Source organism: Bombus impatiens, unplaced genomic scaffold (genome assembly GCF_000188095.3).
Source record: "Bombus impatiens unplaced genomic scaffold, BIMP_2.2 scf_0091, whole genome shotgun sequence".
In the NCBI taxonomy this organism is placed as follows: Eukaryota; Metazoa; Arthropoda; class Insecta; order Hymenoptera; family Apidae; genus Bombus; species Bombus impatiens.
The window spans coordinates 505,608-515,114 of NT_176510.1; positions in this window are offsets into that span (position 1 = coordinate 505,608).

A 9,507-nucleotide genomic window follows, 5' to 3' on the forward strand; every position below is an offset into this window, starting at 1 on the left:
CTGCGAGCAAACGCCGCCACTACGAGCTAAGCCGTTTCCCGGACCACTTGGTTTTTGCTTACGCGCAAGCGGAAAATAAACAGCGCGAAAATGTACCGTCGATGGACGACGCGCGTGCAAAAGGACACACGCGTTCGCGTTGAAAGAAACGCGTGCTGGTAAAAGGAATAAAAGGATACGACGTTAATATCGGTCGTACAACGATATGAAAAAACGTTGCGACATAGCCAGTCGCGTTTCATTGTTTTCCAGCGGGCCGATGTCGCGTTCGCGAATCATAGCTCGGCGCACATGTTGCACGCCATGCAATCTGCGATTGATAGTCGGCAGCCGGCTGATTCGTCTCGTGCATCCTGCACGTACTTACGTGCAGGAATTCGGTAACAAGAACCGAGAAGTCTCATTTTTATTCCTTTACGAGGGGATCTGGTTGTTTGCCGCGGCCATGGACATCTCGCGAGGATATCTTGCAATTTCCGAGTTCCTTCGCGAAAGGCGAATTTCTTAGACGTTTTAAACGACTGTTGTTTGCTTCTTGGATTAATCATTTACGAGGTAGCCGATGTTCTTGCGCGTACCTATTTCCGTTCGCATCTCGGCAAGCATTTGCTAATTTTCTTTCCTCCGACGTCCGAAAGAGCCGGAGATCCTTTTTTTTCGGTAAATACGAGCGTCCCTTTGATCGCGCAAATCGGGTCTTTTCAATTTGTACCGCTCGTAAATGAAATTTGCCCTGCTTCGTAATTACGAAAGTAGACGTCTGAAGATGGTTTTCGAAGTCTGGAGCACTGGCTTCGTGCAACTCCTTGTTAAGTAGGCGAGCAGAAGCAAGTAAGAAGAACTGGACAGAGAGTGACGCTAAGAGCCAAGGAAAAAGCAAGAGGCAAACTCATGGCGTGATACGAGGTTGGCCGCAGAAAGGGTGAAGCTCGAGAAAATAAATTCACGTCTTTGGAGACACTTGCGTGAAAAGCTCTGAAAGGGGCAGAAACAAACGGGTACGTGGATCCTATGCGCGGATGTAGTCAGAAGCAAGAGGCAACCACACGAGGTCAACCGAATTTCGACTTCTTAAAAGGACAGAGAGAACCTTTTTCGGCGCGAGCTCTCGAGGAGCCCGGAGATCTTTTTACGAAATGTTTATCGAGCTTCGAAAGAAAAACGGTCTACCGTGTAACCATCGACAGCGACGATTCTCTCCTCCTCGGCAAACAATATGCGCAGGTATCGTGGCTGGTTTTTTAAGAAAATGAAGAATTTACACCGCGAAATTCACATGGCGTGGAAACCGGAAGAAAAAACTCGATTGCAAGCCGATTAAGAAATCCATTTAGAGAGTGAGAGAGAGAGAGAGGTGGTTTATTAAGTTTCACGAATGGAACCACTACCAAGTAAGCCGCTGGTAAAGTCAAAATTTCTTTGCTTTTAAAGAACGAAGCTGAAAGGGCTCGCTTCGAAGTCGAACGAAGTCGTCGCTTTCACCGGCCCGTGAAAACAACCTTCGGGAAATTTCTCTGAAAATGCGTTGTCTCCCTATCGGAACTTGTCGAACCGAATCGAACCGTGTCTTTTTATCGGCGGCTCGTTAAAGGCTGAACGACTTGCACGTAGGATCACGGTGCGCGATACAATCCTTCGTTACGCAAACTCACCGATCCGATCTTCTTCCTCGTATTCGTTCCCGATGCAGCTGCAATCGGGATGGATTGATTCGTTTGAAACGCGCGTGATCCTCGTTGCAGCGAAATAGGGCGCAGCTGTTTGCATCCTCCGTGTTCTCCGTGTAATTTGTAGCCTATTGTTAGCGTGGCAAGCTTAAGGATATCCGTAAACAGGTAATCTTACGTGCATAGAAATTGAATCGAAGAAGAAGAAGCTCGCGCGAATGCAAAGGGAGAATAGAGAAGAGAATAAGGTTTATCCGGTTGAATATCGAATAGGAACGAGATGGAACTTTTTCGAAATATTTTTTCTCTCTTCTTCTTCTTTTTCCGGGTACGATAAGGCGGGCCGATCGAAACGATATCGAGAAGAGGCGACAAGATGCTCGAGCGTCGATCGACGAAAGGCTCTTCGTTGTTTGAAGCGGCAGCCCGATCGTTTCACATTGGAATTACGCGTCGATATAAAGGTTCGTTCGAAAGGTAGAATGGTATCGGACATGAAAAAACAGATCGATCGGTAGATTGTTGTTCGGAGATCGGTGATTCCAGCCACGCAGTTACATTTTTCATCTTCGATCCTTTTTCCCAACTCTTCACTCGACCCACATACCGAATAGAGATTTGCTGGGATCGCACCACTGAATTTGTCGCTTTCGCGAATATCGATGGAAACTTTGTATCGGTAACGAATTCTACGGTTTTTAAAATCTCGCGAATTTATCGTCGGTAAAAGTGACGTAAATATACTCGCACCTTATCGTTGAAATTCGCTGAAATCGATCGACCTGTGCTCGACTTCCACCTAGTCGGATATTCATCCTCCTTGTCGTTTCATCGTTTCACGCGGCGAAAATCGATGCTCGCTTTCCTTTGTCCCTTTTATTTCCATGTTAATGGCAGTCGTGCATAGAAGGCAGCGATTTCGCGAATGTATTTCCGAATCGCGGATCGTGAGAAGAAGCGATTTTAACGCGGGTAACTCGGCTGTAATGGGCGACGAAGGAACGATCGGTCGCAGGGCAGTGGCTCGCATAAACACACCAACGGGTAATAAATTCGCGTGAAAAAAGCCATGGAACAAAGGAGTACGCGAGTACGGTTTGGAAACGTTGGGAAAATCGATGTCGCCGAGGAAATCGATTAAACGTATCGCAGTCTGTTGCAGTGGGATTTGAATTAACGTGCAGCAAAGGGAAATTTAAAGGGCTTCGTTGCTTCTCTCCACTGTCTCAGCTGCGATAGTAACTGCAAATCGAGTCTGTTTCTTTCATCTTCTTCGATCGTGAAATAAGAAGAGCTATACGTGTATTTATACGTACGTTTATCGTGAAATGCAGTATAACTGGGATAGTTGACCGCGGTGGAATCTGTTTTGTAAAGGTTTCTTATAAAAACAGACTCGATAGAACAATAGAGTAAGAAAGTAAAGTCCTTCGGGACGAAGGGAAAGTAACGAGCCCTCTGATCTCGACTAAACGCACTTAGTGTCCCCGATGGAGAATCTCTATTTGTCATTGTCGCGGCTTGAGTGAGATTAACGACCGTCAGAAGAAAACTCGGTGTCTGATGCAGCGACAACGCAGCGAGAGTACCTCGTTTTTCGTCATTTCTTGTTGCCCGCTGGATATTTAACGATTTCCAATATTAGTTTTTCATATCGGTAATAGCCGAGCGGATCTTCATAACCTTGTGAGTTTTGGTTTTTCATTTCAATCGAGAATCAATTGATTCGACGACGGTAAAGAGGAGAGGGGCTTGGAACGTCGCCTTTGCACGGCACTCCAGCAAGATTTATGAAATCGATATCGCGCGATAATCGAGTCCATGGAAAAGCCCGGCCCTGGCAAAGTAATGGGCAAAGTTCTGGCAGCAACCAGTGTTCGCGGATATTCCCCTTTTCCATCGGTTGTTCCTCGTCCAAGCATATTTACGTACCGCGGGTTAAACTTCCCGTCGATGCACCAGTTTGCCTTTTTGTCTCGTTTATTTATTCAAACAAGACGCATCGCGTTCTTAAAAGAAGTATCCAACGTCCTCCGTTGTTCTTCACAACCATGCGAGAAACCATTCACGTTTTAATTGTATCTCACGATAACGGCACGCGTTTCGAGCTCGGTTACACGTTTCGCGTGTGGCCCGCGTTACGCGATAAACAGAATGTTTGTAAGAAAACGAGGGAAATTGCCGGATGATACGGTCGTTCTGGAAAAACTGCAGTTCTATCCATCGTTCCTTCTCTTGTTTGCTCAACGCCGGTTTCTTGCGATATTCGCAAACCTACGGTTGTATCGTTAAGGAGACATCTGGAGGCTGTGTAACGGGTATCTCGTTAAAAGTAGAGTACTCCGGTTTTTATCGCCTGGTCGTGATATAAAAAGATACGAGGCGTTGGGTAATAAAGAAACGCTTTAAATTCGAGCCTGTGATTTCGAACGATGGGAAAACTGTCGCACAGTCACTGCGAGCATCATCATTTTACACTGGATTTCGTTCCATCAGCGTTGCAGTTTACCTCATACCGCGTCACCGTGTTCGAAGGGTTGATTTTCATGTAACGATCACGACTATCACACGGGATATTCAGCTCCGAATCGGCCGAAAATACACGGGGCATCCCCGAGTATTATATTTCGGGCTTTGTCCCGGAAACCGGAATGACACGCGACGAACGGCAACGAAAATTGTTCATACGACGCAAATAATCATACGACGATAGCTGGAATAAACTATCCGCCTCGAAATTTGCGCGGCCAAATTAGTCGCGATAATAAGAAAACCTATAGAACGAGCCGCGTGCACGCTATACGCGATTCGAGATTCGTGGCGAACACGGAGGAAAATTTCGCGGCAACTTTAATGACACGTCACGAACGTATGGAAAATACCGCGATCTTCCTGCGCTTCAACGATAACACGATCTCTTTTTCCAGATGCAAGTACGTGCGTTGGAATAAGGAGGACGCGGTGTCGAGCGAAAGTATTCAACGAATGGCTCGGAAAACACGGAAGAACAATACGGCCGAGAAAAAAGCTCGATTGTTATGCGAGCAAACAACCGTTGATGGTATGTACCGAGACAAATAGATATAACGAAGTTACTCGTGCAACTCGTATTGCTGACGGTTGTTGGATCGAACGATTATTTTGTTTAAAAAGAATCTAGTTATACATGGATGTAACAATGATATCGAGAACCAGAATCGGTTTTTATCGATGGATCTACCTATGAAAGATGTCAAACAACCGGATGGATCAGCCAGAGCGATACGTAGATAGATATAGCGCGGGCCACAATTTTCAAAGCGTCGATATCTAGTTTCATCAAAGTCGTTGACTGGAATCGCTCGTACTAGGTAGCCCGGCTTATCTATGTTTACCGGGACAAATGGAAAAGAGCCGAAGAGGGGAATAAAGTAGTAGGCGTAGGTATGCTCGGCGCCAATAGTCTTAAGAGAGCGGTATCGGGTTACGCGCGATTGTTGTAATAATTACGTGTCACTCATTCCTGCGTACGTACGTGTTACGCTATTATTTAGGCCGCGCCCACCGTTGCAGACACATTGTCTAGAGACCATTCGAAATGGACAAGAACGTTCGATACGTATTTCTGGACACGTGTGCCATTCTGTGGTCAAATCGCTAGCATGTTCTGTTATATTATGTATTTAACCTAAAATTTATTCAAACGCGTACATTTAAATTTATATATTCAAATTTGAATTTGCCAGTGTAAACATTGAAATGGAAACATTCAAATGTGAAATTTGGCAAGACGCGATATAGAGTCTTCCGAGAGGAAGTGCCGGCTACGCATTTACAGATGGACACGTTCGCACAAAAGAAAGCAACCTGTCTTTTTGCGCCACGCACGAGGATGCGAGAGATTTCATTTCGTAAATTATCATCGAGCTCTGTCTGCATGAACCATAGCTGTCCGGAGAGGACAGCATTAATTACACCGGCAGGTAAAACTTGAGCTTTCTGCATTGTGCGCTGGGATTACAATGCATTTTATGCAAACCAGCTCGTAGAATAGCAGCTCGTTGAATACCGCGGCCGATCCTCTTTCCCCTCTTTGTTCCTCGGTCCACCCGTTCGCCGATTCTCCTTCTCCTCTCCATCTCGTTTTCCTAGCTCGGTTCCTTTCTTCTCTTCCTTCGCCTTGTTTTCTTCCATGTTACAAAATAATAAACGAATCTGCAATTACTTTCTCAACTATCGTACCCATTGCCGGCGAATCGACTCTTTTTTTTAGGGAACCATCGCCCTCGACAAAATATGTACCCGGACCGGTGTCCGTAAACGTAATATTTCCGCGCACCGTCGCGCGTCAACTGCCTCAATTTGTCAAAATGTTCGCATCGCGAGTTGTCGGAGCAATTTGACACGGGTGCCCGGTCTCGTCGAATCGACGTAAATTGCGATTCGGCGCGTGATTGGGCCGCGCGTGATCGCAAAACTCCTCCACGCGCTCGCCAACTTTCGAAAAGCCGATTAATTCGCCGACGAGCGCGGTCTAAAGTTACGATTCGTACTTTTATCGAAGGTGAGCCGAGTGTGCCTGTACGTATACGGCTTCGTGGTTTTCGCTCACAGAGAAATCAGAACCGCCACCCTTGACGCTCCGTTATCAGCCGGCCGAGGGGAACGTTCGATTTGGCTCGAAACAAACGAACCTTAGAGCGATTTCGACAAAATTAATTAAACAATTTGCCGTCATTCTACCCAATTGTATTTATTTGAGATTTGTGACAATGAGTAATAATATAGCCCTCATTAAAAGAAATATTTGTAGAGGTACTCGATAGTAAACATTCCAACGGTTCCTTCGGGCAAAATGATTGCCAGATGTCGATGCACTTGCACAGCTCAAGTTCAGATAGCCTGAGGGCTCGTTAGAAATCTTAGGATTTTGTTAATTACGATTCTTCAAACGGACAAGCGGTCTTTGTCCCAACTATGGGAAGATCGGAGAAATCTATTTCTCCCACGAACAACGCTTCCGCTAGCAACATTCCCTCAAGGGCGGCTAACATCCTTTTCTAGCCACCAACACGAAAATTGACCAATTAACAGCAACGTCAATTTCCCTCCTTTTCTCAACGAAGGCTATCCCCGACGAATCCGACGATCTCGTGTGCTTAGACACACCCCATCATAGTTTTCCTCTGGAGCATCATCGCGACGGAAAGTCATTCTCTTTCGTGAGGTCGTCTTTACGCTCGGTGGATATTCCACGTTTTAACAAAGAGTTAGTTTAGTAATGCTTTCACCGTAGCCAAGCAAGTCGATTACGGCTTGGGCTTTGGAAGAAAGCGCATTCTGTTGACCGCGGATTCGTTGTTGGACCTAGGATCATTGTCATTAGCTTCTCGAGTGTTTGATTACCGCGATTACTTGTCAAATTCTGTAATAGTCGTATTTGCACTAGTCAATGTGTTTTCCATTGCATAGCAACAATGTGTAGTCCAAATGAGGATAATGTGAACCCGACAAGTACATGTGTATTTGCTGGATCATTGAGATGCGTAGAAGGTGTGAAGCAAACGTAACGTAACGGGTCATTGGAAATAATGGTTGACATGTCGTCGACAAGGGGGATGTTCACTGCCAAGCTAACTGGAGGATAGAAACGAGCGTATAACGGAAACAGTAGAGTTAAGGAATTCGGAACGAACGTAAAGCCAAATGAGATTCTTAGAAGGGACGCATTAGTTTAGTAGGCAAAGCCGAGTACGATTTGTCTTTAGCAAATTGTCGGCAATTTAACTCTTTCCAGACGATTGCCCGAGAACCCGTTTCTCTCACCGTCGCCTCTTTCCGTGTATCTACGATTCGTTGGTCATTGGAAAGCGCGTGCATGTTGAAAATTGAAATAAAAGTCACTGATAGAATTTGTGTCAAGGATGACCTGGTATCTTGTTGTTCGCGAGCATGAAATTCTACGGATGGTCATGTTCGTTTCAAGGTAAATCGGAATGACGATCACATTGGAAAAAAGCGACGAAATTATCTTCCATCGGTGTAGCCACGTGAAATTCAACAAGTAATCGATTCTGTTGCGTAACTGTTTCTTTTCTTGTTTTCAGATTGTTACGTTCTCGGCGAATACAAGATTAAAGAAAAGTACATATGTAGCATACGGGATGGATCGAAGTAAGCGGAAACCCTAGTTCGGGCTTCTATAGATATTTGATTACACGCTCTAATTCGGCAAGCATGTAGATCTCCGTTTCTGAAACGTATCGCGATATCGCGATACGAAACTGTATACGAGAGGCTTGCTCGAAGGTGATACGGAGGAACGAAAAGGGAAAGCAGCCAGCCAGCCAGCAGCAGACAGATATCGAGTATCTCTCGTTCTCACAAATCTTCAATGTCCCTAATCCACGTGGTGGCGGGTTGGCCGTGAACGAAACGGCGCTACAATAAAATAGGAACGAGTGAATGAGCAAATACTACGCCGAACACGAGAGAGTACGCCCTCCATTCAGTGACGCCACCATATTGCTCCCACCTGTTATATCCGTCAGTACTTTATCTTTCCTTGGCCGTATTAACCTTACCGCACCACCCACCCCTTAGTCTCACTCGACCGATTTGCAGAGCACTTTATTTCCAAGAAGAATCCACTCGTTTGTCGACCGTTCGAACAAAAAGGTAACCATCTTCCGCGTGAAAATCGTACTCGTCAGGTAAAAGACCTCCCACTTCCTTTTCCCTTTTACAATTTGTTCGTCGATTGCCAGTCTTTATTTTCATAGTTATTACTCCCTCTGCGTCCCCTGGGCGTGCGTACATAATGATTATTCCACGTCGTAAAATGTAAAAGCAGATTGTGCCCGGTTTAACCTGAGCGTGACGAATAAATATTTACGGTGCAGCTGTACAACGACAATAGTGCAATATACTCGTGCTACGTAGCATATGATATATAGATACGATAATAAACGGAGAAAGTATTTTTAGCTTCGGGCAACGTCCCTTTCGTGTACCTCTAACGATTCTATTGCTTCGTTTCGGATTCGATAAACTCGAACGAACGTCCTACCGTAGAACGTCCTGCCTTGTGTGCATCAGGCGTGTCGTTGTCCTAATGGAAAGATGAGTATCTCGAAATTAAATATGACTCGTGTTTGGTGCACCGACTTGCTCCGAATCGGACACTTATTTCCCCAACGTTGGCGGAGGAGGAAGGTGCATCATATGGAGAACAAGAGAGAGAAACAGAAGGATGGAAGGAAGGAGGAAAGAGAAAAAGAAAAAAGGATGAACGTGGAAGAAAAAAAAGAGGCCGTGTCTGTGGAACAGCCGGAACACCCACCTTGATTCGATATCGACGTTCCAGACGATCGAAAAAAAAATCCATTGCAAGGGTCCCTCGAGAAAATAGAGTAATTTAGATAACAGCCATCTCCCCCACCACGCTCTCCGTCTATATCATCGGCCAAGTTCCTCGCGTAACGTGCCTCCGGTGGCACAATGCAGACGCTGCGCTCAGCGCTGGTACCCTCGCCGCTGTTGCAATTGAGAAACGACGTTATTCTCTGGAACTCTATATTTTCTCGCCTATATCTCTCGATAGTCGATCAATCAGAGACATATGGTTCTGTATTAAGGCGTGATACAATCGCGAAAGTCGATCGTGAAAATTCGCGAAAACGAACGTTCCAAGTTACGCTTATGAACGTGGGCTTACCGTAATTCGCCTCTCTCTCTTTCTTTCTCCGGTCTTCCCCCTTTCGTGACTTAGTTGCTTCTCTTTCGTTCATTCGTCGCAAAGCCAGACTTTCTCTGTCACGTTACCCCTTCTCCGTCTTTTGTCGACGACTCCCCTCCAGGA